A 19,632-nucleotide genomic window follows, 5' to 3' on the forward strand; every position below is an offset into this window, starting at 1 on the left:
AGCAGTGAATAAAACAAACTTAGGGAGGAGGCTTCTAATGTTAACATGTTAACCAAAGCTTTTACGCTTACAGAAGTCAACAAATGAGAGCACCTTGGGAATAGGTGTGGTGCTGGGGGCAACAGGGCCCGGGTTAACCTGTTGGGGATAGGGGGCAGTATTTGCACGGCCGGATAAAAAATGTACCCGATTTAATCTGGTTACTACTCCTGCCCAGTAACTCGAATATGCATATAATTAGTAGATTTGGATAGAAAACACTCTAAAGTTTCTAAAACTGTTTGAATGGTGTCTGTGAGTATAACAGAACTCATATGGCAGTCAAAACCCTGAGACAAATCCTAACAGGAAGTGGAAATCTGATGTGTGGAATCACTTTCAAGCCTTTGCCATTGAAACACACAGGGACTTATTAATCATTTAGCACTTCCTAAGGCTTCCACTAGATGTCAACAGTCTTTACAAAGTGGTTTGAGTCTTCTATGGTAGAAACTGACCCAAAGAGAGGCTTGGGTAGTTGGTCACAGGGGGAGGGCCATTACTACTATGACACGGGCGCCCATGGGAACCCTTTTGTTCCGAAACGTTTAGTAAGACAATGCAATCGTCCGCCTTGAATATTATTGAAGCTCTGGTTGAAAAAGGCCCTAAAGATTTATGTTATACAATGTTTGACATGTTTGAACGAACGTAAATATATCTTTTTTGCACATTCGTGACGACAAGTCCCGCGCGCTTCAGTACATTATGAGTAGCCTTCGGAACGCGCTAACAAGAAGGAACTATTGGGACATAAATTATTAACTTTTTAGAACAAAACTACATTTGTTGTGGACCTGGGATTCCTGGAAGTGCCTTCTGATGAAGATAATCAAAGGTAAGGGAATATTTACAATAGTATATTTGATTTTAGATGGTTCCAAGATGGCGCTAACATGTATCGCCTAGCCTATTTTTCTGAGTATACCACGTTGTTTATTGCAAAGTGTGATTTCCCAGTAAAGTTATTTTTAAATCTGGCAATGCAGTTGCATTCACGAGATGTTAATCTATAATTCTTTGAATGACAATATTACATTTTAACAATGTTTTCGAATAGTAATTTTGTAAATTGTAGCGCTGATCACCGGAAGCATTTGAGGGAAAATATTTTCTGAACGTCACGCGCCGATGTAAAATGCTGTTTTTATATATAAATATGAACTTTATCGAACAAAAAATCCATGTATTGTGTAACATGATGTCCTAGGAGTGTCATCTGATGAAGATTGTCAAAGGTTAGTGCTGCATTTAGCTGTGTTTTGGGTATTTGTGATGCATGCTAGTTGCTTTGAAAATGGCAGTGTGATTTTTTTGGGCAGGGTACTCTCCTAACATAATCTAATGTTTTGTTTTTGCTGTAAAGCCTTTTTGAAATCGGACAACGTGGTTCGATTCAGGAGAGGTGTATCTATAAAATGGTGTAAAATAGTCATATGTTTGAGAAATTGAAGTTATAGCATATAGAGGTATTTGTATTTCGCGCGACGCGATTCCACTGGCTGTTGACTAGGGTGTGACGCAAGCGTCCCACGTTCCCAGACAGCTTAACCTCTACATCACCAGAGGAACAGAGGAGGAGTAGGGTAAGGGTAAGGCTAAAGGCTTTAAGAATTGGTCGTCTAGTGCATTGGGGACAGAGAATAAAAGGAGCAGATTTCTGGCGTGGTAGAATAGATTCAGGGCATAATGTACAGACAAGGGTATGGTAGGATGTGAGTACAATGGAGGTAAACCTAGGCATTGAGTGACGTTGAGAGCGGTTGCGTCTCTGGAGGCACCAGTTAAGCCAGGTGAGGTCTCCGCATGTGTGGAGGGTATGACAAAATAACTATCTAAGGCATTTAGGGCGGGGCTGGGGGCTCTATAGTGAAATAAAACAATAATAACTAACCTAAACAGCAGTAGACAAGGCATATTGACATTTGGGAGAGGCATGAGTAGCCGAGTGATCAATGAGCAGCAATAGGTGAGTCAGGGGGCCGTTCGGTAGTCACTACTACGCTAGGCAAGCTGGAGACACAGCGATTCAGAAAGCTAGCGGGCCAGCAGATGGATCTTCGGCGACGTCGCAACGGAAAAGCCTGTTGAAACCACCTCGGACGAATGAGAGAGGCAGCACTGAGCTAGTCTGCAACGACACTTCCTGGAGTAGCTCAAACTGCACGTTATGTCGCCATGAGAAGCCATCTTAACCAATTTAATTTGGCTTCGATGCGCTATTGCGTCTTCACATTGTAATGAATGGTGTCATGTGATCAATGGCTTTGTCCATTCATATATACAGTCATTGGTGTGCATACATGGGTGTGCATGTTCATGCCTGCAAAAACATCCCTGTGTTTGTGTATGTGAATGTTTGTGTGTGTGTGTATCAAAATCAGACAGCACCCACACACACGTCCATATAACAGAAGAGACACTGCCTGCGGCCTCCTATCACTCACGCTGACACTCTGACAGTCTGGCAGAGAGTGACCGACAGACAGGCAGACAGGCAGACAGGCAGACAGACAGACAGACAGACAGACAGACAGACAGACAGACAGACAGACAGACAGACAGACAGACAGACAGACAGACAGACAGACAGACAGACAGACAGACAGACAGAAAGCTAAGCGGGAACCCGGGGCCTGTTTTCCAATACCATGGCAGTGAGTGATGTATTTGCACAGCGGCGGCCCGGATTCCTGAGGATGGGGCGAGGAGGAGGGACAGAGACTGGCCCCCAGGCAGACACATCGGAGCCTGACGAACAGCGTCGATTATAGAGGTGTGGACCACAGCGAGACCGTGGTGAGCATCCCAGCAGCCCCACTCATAAATCCTGTCACTGCCTCCTCGCGACCCGCCATTCATTCTCTCTCTCTCTCTCTCTCTCTCTCTCTCTCTCTCTCTCTCTCTCAAACAAGGTGACAAGAGACTAAAGGTCAACACTGAGACATACACAGAGAGAGAGAGAGACATGGAGAGAGAGAGACAGAGAGAGAAGGAGAGAAACAGGGGGAGAGAGAGGAAGAGGAAGTGAGAGAGGGATAGGGAGGACGAAGATGAGGGGGTAGAGAGAGAGGGATAGGGAGGAGGGAGAAAGAGGGAGATGAGGGGGTAGAAACAGAAGACAGACAGAAATGTGAAGTGGAGAAAGAGAGCGAGGAGCAGGGTTGGGGATTAAATTATGAAATGTGTTACAGTACATGTAAGGTACTACAAAAATGGTAACTGTAATCCATTACGTTACCACCCAAAATATTGTAAGCAGATTACAGATACTTTTGAAAAACGAGATGATTACTTCGAGGAATACTTTTAAATTCAGAAAGGATGTTTGGGAAAAAAATCTTTGACACTTCTGTTTTCTCAAAGACATTCAAATCAGCATTGAAAAAAGGCTCAAGTTTAAATTTGTTCCACCTGCGCGAGTCTGACCACAACCCAGGCTACAGTCCAAGCTATGTCTTCCAATAGTGCGACTGCTGTCGGCATCCAAAGATTATCCAACTTGAATAAACGCTTGGAGGTAAGGATGATAGCAGTGGTGTAGTCTACGGCTTTACGGATATCACTTATTATTGATATCTACATAGCGCATTGATGTGAATCACACTGCTGCTCTCTCATTTAGCTACTTGCACCTTACGGATTATGGTTGTTGTGCATGGCTGTTCACAAATCTAAATGTGTATTTTAATCCAACAATGGTTGAATTCAAGAAGTTTAAGCTGCCTATCAATCACTGTTATTGAAACCAGTGGACAGCCAGTGAAAAATGCGCTCTTGCAACAGCTGCATAGTGCGGATCCCAGCCTGTGGAATAAAAGTGGGGCTTTTATTGCTCAATCTGATTCATGTTGTTAAAAAAAACATCCATAGGCCTAATGGACACATGCTCAAACTCGTACACTTTCGAAAGACTTAAAGGGGCAATCTGTAGTTGCTACATCAATTTTTGGATTTATAAATCATATATAGATTACGGGGCGGAGCTAGCATGTTGGAGTGAACGGCTGTGTGTGAGAGGCTCCTGCAACTTTTTTGCGAAATAATCTAACCTAGCCTACTTTATAGCACTTTTTACAACAAACGTTTCTTTCTAATACAATATTGTAACTTTCTATGTGAAAATGCCGAGTAATAAATGACCAAAGGACAATAAATCCACTTTGGAGGCCTACTCCCCGCCAAACAACGGGACAGACATGGCGGAGGGCACAGGTAACAACGTGACACTTACAGAACTTACCCGCGCTCTGGGAGAACTACGTGTTGCTATAGCTGAGGATCTTAAGGCTACTGTTGCTGAACTGGACACTAAAATTGAGAGCACCATTCGAACGGTCGCCTCGCAGGGCCAGAGGATTGTGGACCTTGAGAAAGCTTCTGAATTCAACGCTGGTAGGATCGACGAGTTGGAGAAGCTATGCACGTCATTGCAGGATAGTGTGCAGAGGCTTTCTGTGAAAGTGGTCGACCTGGAGGGCCGATCCAGACGTCATAACCTTCGCGTTGTTGGTCTGGCAGAGGGGGTAGAGGCTGGCTCTCGCCCCACCGACTTCTTCGCCAAGCTATTGAAGGATGCAATGGGATCGGATGTTTTGGCTTCAGATCCCCAACTGGACCGTGCACATCGCGCCCTTGCCCCAGTGCCTCGACCGGGCCAACGTCCTCGCCCAGTAATCATCTGTTGTCACAGTTTCAAGACCAAGGATCTTATCGTGCACGAGGCTTGATTGAGGGGCAACCTGTTACATAAAGGGCACCCCTTCCGTGTCTATGAGGATTATGCGCCCGATGTGGCAAAGCACCGCGCCGGCTACAGAGATGTCATGACCAAACTCTACAAACTCCATCTTCGCCCAGCCTTGCTCTTCCCTGCAAGACTAAGAATTACCCCGCCTTCAGTAGAGAAGATTTGGCTCTCCTCGGTTTTGGACGCAGAGAAGTTTATCCGGGAATATACGCCAATCCCCCGTACAGGTTAGAGTGCCTTGTCATTGTGTGTTAGGGTCTGCTCATGGACTCGAACCCATACTATACCATAACGGGTGAAACCGTACTAAACGGTCTCAACAAGGCCTGCCGAACATGTAACACGCTGAGCTGACCAATGGTGGGAGGTCAGAGCTCTCATTTAACGTTAATTTCACTTTAATTCCGACTGGGTTCGGGGTGGTGCCTGTTTGGGAGGCCTTCCAGGTCTGATCATTGACACTTTCGGATGGATATACTTATATTCCCCCATTTTTGCTTTGTTTCGTTATTTATTTTTCAAGTCTTACATTATTCCTATTACCATACCAGTTATTTATTGCTTGCGGGGGTCTGGGGGTGATGGCTGGGAAGGGGCAGACGCAGACACCTGGATAGCAAGTTCATGTTTTGTGCTGTTCTGCCTTTGTCATAGCCTGGCCCGCACTCACGATTAGATTCCCACCAGACCTCCATGGTGCTTGTGTCTGTGTAGGTATGCGTACATATAATTACTATGTGTACTTTATTATTATTTTCTCTTAGCATTTTAGTATTAGGTATGTGTATATTTTAAATTAGTGTAGATTACTATTCTGGGGTGTGTATGTAGATGTATGTATATGTGTGTGTGTGTGTGTGTGTGTGTGTGTGTGTGTGTGTGTGTGTGTGTATGCACGTGTGTACGTATGTGGGTATGCGTGTATATACTTGCGCGTGTGTGTGTGTAGGTAGGTATGCACATGTGTGTGTATATATGTGGATGTGTGTGTATGTATGTATGTACATGTGTATGTATGTGTGTGTATGTTGTGTATGTATGTATGTATGTATGTATGTATGTATGTATGTATGTATGTATGTATGTATGTATGTATGTATGTATGTATGTATGTATGTATGTATGTATGTATGTATGTATGTATGTATGTATGTATGTATGTATGTATGTGTGTGTGTGTGTGTGTGTGTGTGTGTATATATATGTATGTATGTATGTATGTATGTATGTATGTATGTATATGTATGTATGTATATGTATGTATATATAGATCACTATTGTTTTTTAATTATTAAAAACATTTTTTTTTAAATGTTTTGGTATTTAAAAAATATATATTTATTATTATTATTATTTATTTATTTTTTTTAATATTTTTTTTTGATTGGGGGTACGTTCAATTTATCAAAATCCTTGTTCCCATCTCCTAACCCACAATATGTAATTGTACTGCTGTCTATGTCGGTTGCTGATGGTTTATGTTTAGACCGGCATTGCTTAGCAATGTAATCTTGTGATGCTATATCTTGCTTATCTCAGGGATTGACCCAAGATGAAGCTTAAGTGCACAATATGTTTAAGTTGCAACTTATTCTGTTTAGGTTTAATAGATGCTATCTGAACACTTTAATCGCGGGAGTCTCCTCAGTTCAGATGTTAGTAGAAGTTCTAGGATAGTGAGAGGTGAACATATAGTTGGGATTTTATTTTTGTTTTACCTCTTGTTCGAGGTCGTGCCGTGCTTTTTTGGCATCGGCCAGACAATGTGTTTATTATTTTTATTTTCATATTTTTTCTCTCCTTTTTGTGTATGCCTGTTAAATGTGGGTTGATGGGAGGGGTAAATGTTGGGGAAAGTAGGGGAACAGGGTGGAGAGTAAAGGTGCTTGCAGGGGGGGAGGGGTGGGTTGGATACTGCTCGGGTGTAGGTGCTACATATGCTGATCGTGATGGTTTGGTGGGCTTTCTTACCTTTTTAGTAACTTACATGCTATGCAGGCCACCATAGGAACTACAAATGAGAGGAGGGCGGGGCTTACATTCACTTCCTGGAATGTCAAGGGTTTAATTGAACCAATTAAAAGAGGCAAGGTCCTAGCCCACTTGAAAGCACTCTCGTCTGATATTATATTTTTGCAAGAAACCCATCTGAAAAACAATTCTCATATCAGACTTAAATGTAAGTGGGTGGGGCAAGTGTATCACTCTAACTTCTCTGCCAAAACGAGAGGCACAGCGATTCTGGTACGGAAAGGAATTCCCTTTCAACATAAAACCACTATTGTGGACAAAGAGGGTTGTTATGTGATCGTAATAGGAGAGATCCACTCTACTTCTGTAACTCTACTAAATATCTATGGGCCAAACATTGATTGGTTAATTAACTTTTGGTTAATGTCTGTTCTCTTATGTTTAGATAAGAACTGTAAACTTGTCTTTTATACCTATACACCATTCTTGTGTATGTGTTCCAAAAAAATATTTGAACGAAATAAATCATATATAAATATACTGTATATATCTCCATTGATTGTTGAAGAATTTAACTTAGAAATGCCTCATGAGCTTAGTTCAACTGTCACACCCCTTGAGAACCCAAAAAATAATAACCTTGTTTTTCTCCAATGTTTGTAAACATTGTAAATGGAAACAAACACTGTATAAACTCATAACATGGTTAAAACAATCATTTTGATATCATGATTGGTCAGTCCTTGCATCCATCGCTCTGTCTATTAATCTGAGAGTGGTTACATTTCTCCAGGCCCATCCCTCAGCTTTTTATCAAAACAGAGGCGAGCCGACCGTTTTGTTATTGTTTCATGTGTGGATTTCCCCTTTTTATTTAAAAAGAATATGTAACATTTATTTAACTAGGCAATTCAGTTAAGAACAAATTCGTATTTACAATGAAGGCCTACCAAAAAGCCTCCTGCTTTGGCTGGGATTAAAAAAAATGTATAAAATAAAAATATAGGACAAAACACACATCACGATAAGAGACAACACAACACTACATAAAGAGAGACCTAAGACGACAACATAGCATAGCAGCAACACATGACAACACAGCATAGCATTGTAGCAACACAACATGACAACAACATGGTAGCAACAGCTGCCTGCACCTGCCCACCTGTCCTGCATCACTACTCTGGACGGTTCTGACTTAGAATATGTGGACAACTACAAATACCTAGGTGTCTGGTTAGACTGTAAACTCTCCTTCCAGACTCACATCAAACATCTCCAATCCAAAGTTAAATCAAGAATTGGCTTCCTATTTCGCAAACAAAGCATCCTTCACTCATGCTGCCAAACATACCCTCGTAAAACTGACCATTGTACTGATCCTCGACTTTGGCGATGTCATTTACAAAATAGCCTCCAACACTCTACTCAACAAACTGGATGCAGTCTATCACAGTGCCATCCGTTTTGTCACCAAAGCCCCATACACTACCCACCACTGCGACCTGTACGCTCTCGTTGGCTGGCCTTCGCTTCATAATCGTCGCCAAACCCACTGGCTCCAGGTCATCTACAAGACCCTGCTAGGTAAAGTCCCCCCTTATCTCCGCTCACTGGTCACCATAGCAGCACCCACCTGTAGCACGCGCTCCAGCAGGTATATCTCTCTGGTCACCCCCAAAGCCAATTCCTCCTTTGGCCGTCTCTCTTTCCAGTTCTCTGCTGCCAATGACTGGAACGAACTACAAAAATCTCTGAAGCTGGAAACACTTATCTCCCTCACTAGCTTTAAGCACCAGCTGTCAGAGCAGCTCACAGATCACTGCACCTGTACATAGCCCATCTATAATTTAGCCCAAACAACTACCTCTTCCCCTACTGTATTTATTTATTTTATTTTGCTCCTTTGCACCCCATTATCTCTATTTCTACTTTGCACTTTCTTCTACTACAAATCTACCATTCCAGTGTTTTACTTGCTATATTGTATTTACTTTGCCACCATGGACTTTTTTGCCTTTACCTCCCTTATCTCACCTCATTTGCTCACATTGTACATAGACTTATTTTTCTACTGTATTATTGACTGTATATTTGTTTTACTCCATGTGTAACTCTGTGTTGTTGTATGTTGTCGAACTGCTTTGCTTTATCTTGGCCAGGTCGCAATTGTAAATGAGAACTTGTTCTCAACTTGCCTACCTGGTTAAATAAAGGTGAAATAAAATAAATAAAAAATATTATCAAGATATCAAAGTGTCACCAACAAAAAGGTCAACAATAGGCCTATAGCAAATGCAGCATATGGCATTCATTTTTCACATGTAAATAGTACTTTTCAGCAGTGCTCAAAGCATGCCATTTCATGAGCGCAGCATTTATTTTTCAACTGGAATCAATGAGCCCAATCAGTCCTCCGTGACAACACAATCATAATCAATAGAGTAGGGCTGGCTAATAAGTCCTTCGTTTTAGAGTTATGCTCAGGTAGAACAATTTGGCTAATCTATACTTCCATATTTCCAAGTCCTATTATTGAAGATTAAGGGGTATAACAATTATTGTAATGACTAGAATTCTGATAGACTTTGTTTTTTTATGTAGAGATATACTGTAATTTAATTGTATTTGTATATGTAGTAGAAAGCGGTGGGTTACAACAAGCCTACATAACCAACTCATAAAGTAAAATTTAACATCATATATGGCCAGCTATGTAAACCTTAACATTGATTTATCCTGCAATAGATGTTGTTCAATTGGTAACATACATGTTTGTCTTCTTCTCATGCCTCTTAAGGGGAAAGTCATCTAAAAGTAACTGAGTTTGGGTAATCCAAAAGTTACGTTACTGATTACAATTTTGGACAGGTAACTAGTAACTGTAATGGATTACATTTAGAAAGTAACCTACCCAACCCTGGAGAGGAGGAGGTAGAGGAGAGGGGGTAGACAAAGGTGACAGAGAGAAAAGAGGAAAAGAGAAAAAGAAGAACATGGAGAAAGACAGAGAACGGGGAGAGAGAAAGAGAAAAATATATAGGAAAAAGACAGAGATTTGAGAGACAGAGGAAAAAGGCTATATTAATATTCACAGACTCCCAGCACATCCTAAATATTTTATTACTTCCAGCTGTTTGATGTTAAGGAGGCTCACCAGAGACGCACCACACACACACAAACACACAAATAGACACGCATGCACCAACACACACACCAATTGAGTATCTTTCTTTCAGGAGTACTGTCTTATTTATTTATTTATTTACTTATTTATTTATTCATTATTTGTTGGGTTGACTTCCTTTTATTCTTGAGCTCATTCCAAGGGGAGAGTGAGCATACATTCATCTCCTGATGAGAGCAGGGATTAATTCAGAACAGGCGCATCCAACCCCTCCTTCTCTCTGTCTCTTTCTCCCTCTCTTTAGCCCTCTCCCTCTCTGCCTATCCCCTATTCCTCTCCTTTCCTTGTCTCCCACCTGTGCACCCCACAACCATTCAGTCACCTCTCCACATTCTTCCCCCCTCCGATATATATATATATATATATATATATATATATATATATATATATATATATATATACTGCTCAAAAAAATAAAGGGAACACTTAAACAACACAATGTAACTCCAAGTCAATCACACTTCTGTGAAATCAAACTGTCCACTTAGGAAGCAACACTGATTGACAATAAATTTCACATGCTGTTGTTCAAATGGAATAGACAACAGGTGGAAATTATAGGCAATTAGCAAGACACCCCCAATAAAGGAGTGGTTCTGCAGGTGGTGACCACAGACCACTCCTCAGTTCCTATGCTTCCTGGCTGATGTTTTGGTCACTTTTGAATTCTGGCGGTGCTTTCACTCTAGTGGTAGCATGAGACGGAGTCTACAACCCACACAAGTGGCTCAGGTAGTGCAGCTCATCCAGGATGGCACATCAATGCGAGCTGTGGCAAGAAGGTTTGCTGTGTCTGTCAGCGTAGTGTCCAGAGCATGGAGGCGCTACCAGGAGACAGGCCAGTACATCAGGAGACGTGGAGGAGGCCGTAGGAGGCCAACAACCCAGCAGCAGGACCGCTACCTCCGCCTTTGTGCAAGGAGGAGCAGGTGGAGCACTGCCAGAGCCCTGCAAAATGACCTCCAGCAGGCCACAAATGTGCATGTGTCTGCTCAAACGGTCAGAAACAGACTCCATGAGGGTGGTATGAGGGCCCGACGTCCACAGGTGGGGGTTGTGCTTACAGCCCAACACCATGCAGGACGTTTGGCATTTGCCAGAGAACACCAAGATTGGCAAATCCGCCACTGGCGCCCTGTGCTCTTCACAGATGAAAGCAGGTTCACACTGAGCACATGTGACAGACATGACAGAGTCTGGAGACGCCGTGGAGAACGTTCTGCTGCCTGCAACATCCTCCAGCATGACCGGTTTGGCGGTGGGTCAGTCATGGTGTGGGGTGGCATTTCTTTGGGTTGCCGCACAGCCCTCCGTGTGCTCGCCAGAGGTAGCCTGACTGCCATTAGGTACCGAGATGAGATCCTCAGACCCCTTGTGAGACCATATGCTGGTGTGGTTGGCCCTGGGTTCCTCCTAATGCAAGACAATGCTAGACATCATGTGGCTGGAGTGTGTCAGCAGTTCCTGCAAGAGGAAGGCATTGATGCTATGGACTGGCCCGCCCGTTCCCCAGACCTGAATCCAATTGAGCACATCTGGGACATCATGTCTCGCTCCATCCACCAACGCCACGTTGCACCACAGACTGTCCAGGAGTTGGCGGATGCTTTAGTCCAGGTCTGGGAGGAGATCCCTCAGGAGACCATCCGCCACCTCATCATGAGCATGCCCAGGTGTTGTAGGGAGGTCATACAGGCACGTGGAGGCCACACACACTATTGAGCCTCATTTTGACTTGTTTTAAGGACATTACATCAAAGTTGGATCAGCCTGTAGTGTGGTTTTCCACTTTAATTTTGAGTGTGACTCCAAATCCAGACCTCCATGGGTTGATAAATTGGATTTCCATTGATTATTTTTGTGGGATTTTGTTGTCAGCACATTCAACTATGTAAAGAAAAAAGTATTTAATAAGATTATTTCTTTCATTCAGATCTAGGATGTGTTGTTTAAGTGTTCCCTTTATTTTTTTGAGCAGTGTATATTACCCTGTGTTCCCGGCCTGGTAATTAGCAGATTGTTAATGAGGCTCTAAAGACAGATCTTAAGTCCCAAATGGTACTATCTTCCCTATACAGAGCCCTATAGGCCCTGGGCAAATGTAATGCACTACATAGGGAGACATTTGGGATACAGCCAGAGACACAGAGAGTGTTGCGTGGTGCGCTGCGCTCTCAGGGCAGCAGGGAGAAGGGGAGGATGACTTTGGACCAAATGTCTTGTTTTTCTAAACAGGCTTAGCTAGCCGTCTGCTCCTCTGATGTGTGTGGTTGGTGTGTGTGTGTGTGTGTCTCTGATGTAGGGTTCTTAGTGAAACACCCCCTCAGGACCATAGCTATTGTGTTCTCTCTTTGTAGCTCCTTTTCATGTCTTCTTAAATCTCACAGTGTCCTGTCAAAAGATTGGCACCGATTCACAACATGCCTAAATAATGAACATTCATTGGTATTATTGAAATATTGAAAAGGGTCAACTTATTTTTGGGATGCATTCATAAAAGTTATCGGTTCATTTGAGCAATGGTGTCCTTTCTGGAGAAATGAAGCGGGGGGGTTTGTAACAGTAAGAGTAACACAGTCAAAGTTAATACCCTTTTCAATTCTGAGCTGACCCAAACCGTACCATGCTGCTTCTGATCATTTCTTTTCACTGTCCTTTCCAGCCACTGGATCCAGCAGCTATGGTGGGTGAATAACCAGGCCACTCCAGCTAGGCTTGGCTCAGTAGTGTTAAAATAGCAAATGTAGTACTGATCTCCTCCTATATATGCTGTTCATTGGCTCTTTGAGTCCTTCCAAGCAGTTTTTCTTATGCATCCCATTTTGAGTATCTACTACCTGCATGTTAAAGGACTTCCTGATTTGGTTCATTAGGAAACGCTAGCAGCCATGACTGAATTCAAACATGAGTTGGTTTCAGGCTGTGGTTTGATGTTGGTGTCTTGTGTGTGTGTTCGCAGGTGGGAAGATTCAGCCTAATTATTTAGTGAATTAGCTTTAACAGGCTGGTGTGCAACAGAGACAATATTGGTTTGGATTTGGATAGTCTATCTCCCGGGCTAGATAGGGACCGTCAATAAATTACACAATGTAAATTATACAATATTTTTATGTTGCACACCTTGTAGTTCACAGTAAATGCTTTCGTTATTTGTATATGAAATCATAAAATGTATAGTTGGTTTGGGGTTTTTAAGTCATTGAAATGTGGATCTATTGCTGTACCATATACTTTGTGTAATTTACCTATGGTACCTAACTAGCCCCAAGGGATATCCAAAACTAAATTTACCATGGCCATTACGATTAGGTCGCGTGCAGCTGCACTCCAAATTGATGATTACTTGTCTGCTGCCAACTGTGGGCATGTGGGCAGGATTGAAACAAACCCAACCTTCATTTACATTTTGATGCAGTCACAACCACAAGTCTCACAAAACTTAGTTTTAGACGAGACTGACTTTATGACCAAAATTACCCTATTTACACTTTGTAGTCAATTTTGACAGTAGAATAAATGTTTCTTACTCATATCGATGCCACGTAGGCTGTTTTCTAAATGAGAAGTTGGGTTTTAGGGGCAGTTGCTCTTTAAGCCTGGTAAAGCTATCAGCACTGTTGAAACAAATGCAATTATCAATCTCTTACATTAGCCTACTCCTCAGAACATATCGTGAGAGAAGACTACACTACATGGTCAAAAGTATGTACATGGTCAAAAGTATGTGGACATCCTCATCGTCAAACATCTCCTTCCAAAATCATGGGCATTAATATGGAGTTGGTCCCCCCCTTTGATGCTATAACAGCCTCCACTCTTCTGGGAAGGCTTTCCACTAGATGTTGTAACATTGCTGCGGGGACTTTCTTCCGTTCAGCCACAAAGGCATTAGTGAGGTCGGGCACTGATGTGGGCAATTAGGCCTGGCTCACAGTTCCAATTCATCCCAACGGTGTTCGATGGGGTTGAGGTCAGGCCAGTCAAGTTCTTCCACGCCGATCTCGACAAACTATTTCTCTATGGACCTCTTTGCACGGGGGCATTGTCATGCTGAAACAGGAAAGGGCCTTCCCCAAACTGTTGCCATAAAGTTGAAAGCACAGAATCATCTAGAATGCCATTGTATGCTGTAGCGTTAAGATTTTCCTTCACTGGAATTAAGGGTAGCCCAAACTATGAAAAACAGCCCCAGACCATTATTCCTCCACACCAGACTTTACAGTTGGCACTATGCATTGGTGCAGGTAGCGTCCTCCTGGCATCCGCCAAACCCAGATTTGTCCGTCAGACTGCCAGATGGTGAAGCATGATTCATCACTCCAGAGAACGCTTTTCCACTGCTCCAGAGTCCAATGGCACAAGCTTTACACCACTCCAGCATTGCGCATGGTGATCTTAGACTTGTGTGCGGCTGCTCAGCCATGGAAATCAGGCCGAGCAGCCACACACAAGTGAGTGTTGCAAACAAGGACAGACAATTTGTATGCGCTACGCGCTTCAGCACTTGGTGGTCTCGTTCTGTGAGCTTGTGTGGCCTACCACTTTACGGCTGAGCCATTGTTGCTCCTAGACGTATCCACTTCACAATAACAGCACTTCCAGTTGAGTGGGGCAGCTCTAGCACGGCAGAAATTTGACGAACTGACTTGTTGGAAAGGTGGCATCCTATGATGGTGCCATGTTGAAAGTCACTGAGCTCTTCAGTAAGGCCATTCTACTGCCAATGTTTGTCTATGGAGATTGCATGGCCGTGTGCTCGATTTTATACATCTGTCAGCAACGGGTGTGGCTGAAATAGCCAAATCCACAAATTTGAATGAGTGTCCACATATTTTTGTATATATATAGTGTATGTTGTGAAAATGTCAACTTTGCAACATCGACAAGGCGGCACACAACATTTCTCCCTCCCTTTCTGTTTTTGTTTGGTCTGGGTGGTGACTTGACCACAAAAATGTAAATAATGAAACAAAACGAGTCAAACAAAGTGGCCTCGGAGGAGCTGCCTCCCATGGGATGCATCCCAAATGGAACACTATACCATGTATAGTGCACTACTTTTGACCAGGGCCCATCTATTCCTGTATAGGGAATAGAGTGCCATTTGGGAGACACCCATGCTGCCCCCAGACACCCAACCCAGCCCCTCTCTGAGCAATTCATGGGGATCAAGCCAAACGAGAGCATGAGCTCCCTATCCCCACCCGGAGACCAGCTGCACCGCAGACCAGCTTCACCCCTTTTAACAGCACCATATTTCCCAAAATGTATCAGCCTTAGATCCGCACCCACTCCGAAGCTCCGCTAAAATCTCTGATAAATGGCCAGTTTTTCACATTTCTTCAAATTTTCTCCTGAGGAATATTATATATATTGGGGAGTGTGGGCTGCTGTCTGTGCACTGAGATCATTTATTGGAGGGAGAGAGACAGGCGGATCCAGCAGGTTGTTAATAATTGTGATAGACTGGACCTCACGCTCTCGCTCAATCACCCTGGCCAGCCTCACACTAGGGCTAGTGCATCACCCCGCTATTGACACGGAGAGAGAGTGGAGAGGGAGGGAAGCAGAGGGGGGGAGAGAGAGATAGACATAGAGAGGGATAGAGAGAGAGAGGAAGGAGAGACGGAGAGAAAGAGAAAAAATAGAGGTGAGAGAGGAGAGAGAAGACAGACAGAGATGGAGAAAGAGAGTGGAAGTGATAGACGTGTGGTAGTAGGAGTAAAAGAGAGAGGGACTGAGAGAGATGTGGAAGAGGAACTCATTGGTAGAGAGCGTAAAGGAAGATTGATTTTGAATTAAGATTTAATGATCAAAGAAGCTTACCATACGTGACCTCTGTGAGCAACTCTGCTTTGAACATACGGGAATGACTAAGAACAGGTGTAGAAGAGAGACACAGAGAGGTTCAGAGGCATTGGAAGGAATAGAGGGATGGGAGATAGAAGGATAGGGATGAAGGAGGAGACGTTTGCCGTTGCTGAAAGTCTGACAGAACACTGACAAGTGAGAAAGTAGAGAGAAACTAGAAGGATGTGAGGGCATCCATCTCACACTCTGCACTGAGGGGCATACTGGTGTGTATGTTTGTGTGTGTGTGTGTGTGTGTGTGTGTGTGTGTGTGTGTGTGTGTGTGTGTGTGTGTGTGTGTGTGTTTGTGTGTTTTTTTTGTGTTTTTTTTGTGTGTGTGTGCACTAGCTTTCTCCAGCAGGACCTCAGATCAAAACCGCAACCCCCCCTAACCCACTCTCCCTCTCTCTCCACCCCCTCTCTCATTAAAAACTGCAGGCTCTAGCTTCTAATTAAATCCCACTTGAAAAGTCTTAAAGTCAGACTCAGATTGATTCAATTTGCATTTCTGAACAGGGAACATTGCCTGAAAGGATTAATAAATTGAACGAAAAAATGCCTCTTTCTGCACCCACAGTCCTAGCTTGTAAGACACAACATCCAAGAGAAATATCCCCCTCAACGAGACACAGTACGCTTTATCCAACATATGCTCCCACCCTCTGTCTCTCTCCCTGGAAGCAATGTTGGTAAGTCTGTGTGGCTCCCAGTCTGTGGAGTAGCTTGGGGTCCTTGGAGGCACATTGGAGGGGGAACACACACACACACTTTTTGAATATTTTTGTGCATATGGAGTGAGTGTCTGTGTGTGTGTGTATGTGTGTGGCGTGTGTGTGTCTACCAGTATGCTCAGAGTGACAGGGAGCCAAGGCCTGTGGATGTGAATGTGGCCTTTGGCAGGTGCAGACCTACACTGTAGAAACGTGTGTTTGGTGCAAAAAAATATGATTGGACACAATTTGAAATAGATTTCATGAACACCGTGAGACGACAATATTTCCTGCCTTCAAAAATAGAACACATACATGCCAACATACAGTACCTTGTATAAAGAAGTATAGGAAGTATAAAGGAGAGATGTGCTTACAGCCCAACACCGTGCAGGACGTTTGGCATTTGCCAGAGAACACCAAGATTGGCAAATTCACCACTGGCGCCCTGTGCTCTTCACAGATGAAAGCAGGTTCACACTGAGCACATGACAGACGTGACAGAGTCTGGAGATGCCGTGGAGAACGTTCTGCTGCCTGCAACATCCTCAAGCATGACCGGTTTGGCGGTGGGTCAGTCATGGTGTGGGGTGGCATTTCTTTGGGGGCCAGTCCATAGCATCAATGCCTTCCTCTTGCAGGAACTGCTGACACACTCCAGCCACATGAGGTCTAGCATTGTCTTGCATTAGGAGGAACCCAGGGCTAACCGCACCAGCATATGGTCTCACAAGGGGTCTGAGGATCTCATCTCGGTACCTAATGGCAGTCAGGCTACCTCTGGCGAGCACATGGAGGGCTGTGCGGGCCCCCAAAGAAATGCCACCCCACACCATGACTGACCCACCGCCAAACCGGTCATGCTGGAGGATGTTGCAGGCAGCAGAACGTTCTCCACGGCGTCTCCAGACTCTGTCATGTCTGTCACATGTGCTCAGTGTGAACCTGCTTTCATCTGTGAAGAGCACAGGGCGCCAGTGGTGAATTTGCCAAACTTGGTGTTCTCTGGCAAATGCCAAACATCCTGCATGGTGTTGGGCTGTAAGCACAACCCCCACCTGTGGACGTCGGGCCCTCATACCACCCTCATGGAGTCTGTTTCTGACCGTTTGAGCAGACACATGCACATTTGTGGCCTGCTGGAGGTCATTTTGCAGGGCTCTGGCTGTGCTCCTCCTGCTCCTCCTTGCACAAAGGCGGAGGTAGCGGTCCTGCTGCTGGGTTGTTGCCCTCCTACGGCCTCCTCCACGTCTCCTGATGTACTGGCCTGTCTCCTGGTAGCGCCTCCATGCTCTGGACACTACGCTGACAGACACAGCAAACCTTCTTGCCACAGCTCGCATTGATGTGCCATCCTGGATGAGCTGCACTACCTGAGCCACTTGTGTGGGTTGTAGACTCCGTCTCATGCTACCACTAGAGTGAAAGCACCGCCAGAATTCAAAAGTGACCAAAACATCAGCCAGGAAGCATAGGAACTGAGGAGTGGTCTGTGGTCACCACCTGCAGAACCACTCCTTTATTGGGGGTGTCTTGCTAATTGCCTATAATTTCCACCTGTTGTCTATTCCATTTGAACAACAGCATGTGAAATTTATTGTCAATCAGTGTTGCTTCCTAAGTGGACAGTTTGATTTCACAGAAGTGTGATTGACTTGGAGTTACATTGTGTTGTTTAAGTGTTCCCTTTTCTTTTTTTGAGCAGTGTATATATATATATAATGTTTTTTTACCAACATTTAACCTTTTATTAATCCAATGACATGGTTGAAGGTTTTGTTGATTTTACTTTGATTTAATGTTCGTTGACAACTCAAAGTTAAATCAAAACTAGACGTTGGATTGACGTTTGCGCCCAGTGGGCTGGAGTGGCCAAACCATCAGTGTTCTTTGGTAAGAAAACTGGCTTGTATAATGGCTGATGGATTTTCATAGACTATCAGTAGCTCAGTGGTTGGATTATTCAATAAGCTGCAGAGGCAACTCAGACCACATGTGACATGTAGTACCTAAGATTCCAAGTAACTGTAATTTTACGTATTTCTCTCTGTCTTTTGTGTGTGTGCGTTTGCGTGCGCGTTTGCGTGTGTGTGTGTGCGTGTGCGTGTGTGTGTGCGTGTGTGCGTGTGTGTGTGCGTGTGTGTGTGCGTGTGTGCGTGTGTGTGTGTGTGTGTGTGTGTGTGTGTGTGTGTGTGTGTGTGTGTGTGTGTGAAATGTAGGCCCTAAGCTACAAAGACACACAACGCCAGTCTAATTCCCCCAGTGACATTGAACACCACCCCGGGAGAGGATCTTAGCTCTGATATGATGAACATGTGAGTATGGGAGGGACACATGGGACTGTATTGAGCCCCATAATTGTATTCATTATTATCTAAAAGGCGAAACTGATCCTGGATCAGCACTCCTACTTTGAGACTATTTGTCAATATGGGCCATTGTGTGCCAATCTGGGGGCAATAATCCTCCAATAGGCTTCTTTTTTTTAAAACCTGGGGATTACCGGAATTTTGCAACTCTAATTCATGTGTATAACTGAAATAAGAGCGTATGTACATGTGTATGGTGAGGAAAGAGAGAAAGTATCAGCACTTTTTTTAAGCAAGACAACACTGACCTCTAGTGTTCTGGACTTATAATGACATATATTGTATCGTAAAATCAACTACAGTTCTGCGCAATCAAACCTGCTACGGCCGCGTATCTGGATCCTTTTACTGTTTAATATCTGTCCTCTTGCCTAGTCACTTTATCCCTACCTACATGTACATGTCTACCTCAATTACCTTGTACATTGACTCTGTACTTACCCCGCAAAGGCAGTTAAATCTTTGGTGTCCAAATACCCATAAAACCTAGCGGTCAAACAGAGAAATGGGCCAAATCATTTTTCTACCATTATTTTTTTCTCATAGGGGATTTTAGAAACACTTAACATAAGGGCTGTGTTTCGTGTAGGCTTACACAACGTTTTGATAATCATGTAAATCTCTCTCGGACAAGTTGACTTTTGTCAATATGTTTGTCTCTACTTAGTCTCTGATTACAAAAGCTAATTAGCATTAAAGTAGACATCATGCATAACTACAAATCCCTGCAAGTCATCTCTAGCTGATACTTTAGCT

This window comes from Salmo salar, chromosome 02, assembly GCF_965601325.2.
Source record: "Salmo salar chromosome 02, fSalSal1, whole genome shotgun sequence".
Classification (NCBI taxonomy): domain Eukaryota; kingdom Metazoa; phylum Chordata; class Actinopteri; order Salmoniformes; family Salmonidae; genus Salmo; species Salmo salar.